Source organism: Pseudophryne corroboree, chromosome 1 (genome assembly GCF_028390025.1).
Source record: "Pseudophryne corroboree isolate aPseCor3 chromosome 1, aPseCor3.hap2, whole genome shotgun sequence".
Classification (NCBI taxonomy): Eukaryota; Metazoa; Chordata; class Amphibia; order Anura; family Myobatrachidae; genus Pseudophryne; species Pseudophryne corroboree.
This window is the reverse complement of record NC_086444.1, coordinates 1,104,931,004-1,104,933,433: the sequence shown is the minus strand read 5'-3', so window position 1 is coordinate 1,104,933,433 and position 2,430 is coordinate 1,104,931,004. Positions and strand designations below refer to the sequence as shown.

The window sequence follows — 2,430 nt, the reverse complement described above, 5'->3', positions numbered from 1 at the left end:
AGCACTCGCCACCCCAGAAGCAGGGTGCAATATCTGCACTCACCACTCATAGGGTGGGGTGCATGCAGCCCATGGCCACCAACCCAAATACATACAAACAGAAAATTCAGCACTCACCATAGCAAGCTCACTTATCCTCACAACATCAATAAATAAATGATGGGGGTTTAGTTAGTGAGTTGGCCAATGCACGGAAGCCTACACACCGCTAGCCAAGGTACCCCACCTTCATGCAGGTCCTACACTATCACAAAGTCTCAAAAATTAAAACCTGGCAACTGTATCACACATAATATACTGCACACATGCCCACTAGGTTTAATGTGTATCTGCCATGCTTCTTATGGCTTTTAAAGGTACACTATTCACCTGACACTGGCTGATAAATTACTAAGGAGCAGCTGACACAGGTTTAGAACAAGTGAGATTACACAGGGGTGCATGAAAAGGTCTGTAACCACGGTTAATAAGAGTTAACCAAAGATTAACCCCATAATATATATGTATATTGTATAAGCCTGATACAAAATTATGGGCACCTGTGGTGAAAAATATACTGAAAAACATAAAAAAATAAAAAAATATAACACATTTTTTTAAATATTATTAAGGTGCCTGAGTTAATCAAAATTCAAAATTAGGGTAGAGGTAAATGTTATGTACATATAATCACCGCAGTGACAATTGTAGGTAAGCACCTAATCAAAAAACCTCATGGGAATAGATGAGAGGCACAAGGGTTCATAATTGAAATGTCAAATGACAAAGGGTAATCACCTGGTAGAGATTCTGTTTGCTAAAAGGCTAGATCCTTATAGATAACAAAGCATTTAAGAGAAAAGTATGATTATTAAAGATACACAAAAACATTGATATATAAGCCTAAAGGCAAAGCCAAATGTAGATGAGTAGAAGGTTTGCGGGAAAGTTGGATAAGGAATAGGTAAGTTCAGAAGTTGCTCTAACACTTCTGCTGTTTGTGATCAGAGGTCACAATCTTACTGCACCTGATATTCCCAAGGGGTCACCCTACTAGGTACTGATCAGGCTTATCAGCGCTTAGCTTCCAAGGTCGGATGAGATTGGGCGTTGCTGCTGAAATATGGCAGTAATAAACACTAAGATACAAATGAGAGAGTGTAATGAGTAGTGAGCAGAATATAATGTGGTCAGATGAGAGCAAAATCGAACTTTTTGGTACAAACTCCACTCGCCGTGTTTGGAGGGAGAAGAATGATGAATGGCATCCCAAGAACACCATATCCAATGTGAAGCATTGGGGTGGAAACATCATGCTTTTGGGCAGCTTTTCTGCAAAGGGGACAGTACGACTGATCCTTATTAAGTAGAGAATGAATGGGGCCATGTATTGTGAGATTTTGGGCAAAAACCTCCTTCCCTCAGTAAGATCATTGAAGATGGAACGTGGCTGGGTCTTCCAGCATGACAATGACCCCAAACCCCACGCAACTAAGGAGTGGCTCCGTAGGAAGCATTTCAAGGTCCTGGAGTGCCCTAGCCAGTCTCCAGACCTCAACCCAATATAAAATCTGTGGAGGGAGTTGAAAGTCCATGTTGCCTTGTGACAGCCCCAAAACATGACAGATCTAGAGAAGATCTGCATGGAAGAGTGGGACAAAATACCTGCTACAGTGTATGCAAACCTGGTCAAGAACTACAGGAAACATTTGACCTCTGTAATTGCCAACCAAGTTTATATTACAAAGTATTGAGTTAAACTTTTTGATTGTCCAAATATTTATTTTCCGCAAGAATATACAAATGAATTGTTTAAAAATAATACAATGTGATTTCCTAGTTTTTTTTTCAGATTCTGACTCTCACAGTTGAAGTGTACCTATGATGGAAATTACAGACCTCTCTCATCTCTTTAACTGGGTCAACTTACACAATCGGTGGCTCTCCAAATACTGTTTTGCCCCACTGTGTGTGTGTATGTATATATATATATATATATATATTTTTTTTTTATATATATATATATATATATATATACACATACATACACGCAGTATGTATATATATATATATATATACAGTGTATATATATATATATATATATATATATTACAGTGGAAAAGAAAAAACTCTCTTATATAGTGAAATTTGGTGCAGAAAAACATAAAATTGCCAATATGCCATTCACCACATGAACTGGCAAGGACAGGCTCAGGCCTTGGCCTTTATTTATGAGTGGTGGTTCTGCAACTTTCAGTGAGACATCTTCTGCCTCTCATGACAATGTAATACCTTCTCACTCAGAGTCTAGAAGCTGTCTCAAAAAAATGAAAACCACTAAGGCAGTAGAACAAACTTTGTGTCCAGAGCCGTCACACATCCCTGAGGAGAGACTAGGGGTGTCCGCGTTAGCTATGTGTAAGATTGACATTTCTCAAACAGTCCTTGTAG

The 2,430-nt window shown here is 38.8% G+C and overlaps 1 pseudogene; it reads right to left on the bottom strand.

Annotated features, from left to right (window-relative positions):
• Positions 1–995: 995 nt before the first annotated feature.
• LOC134953944 (5S ribosomal RNA) lies at positions 996–1,114 on the bottom strand (annotated as a pseudogene).
• Positions 1,115–2,430: the final 1,316 nt, after the last annotated feature.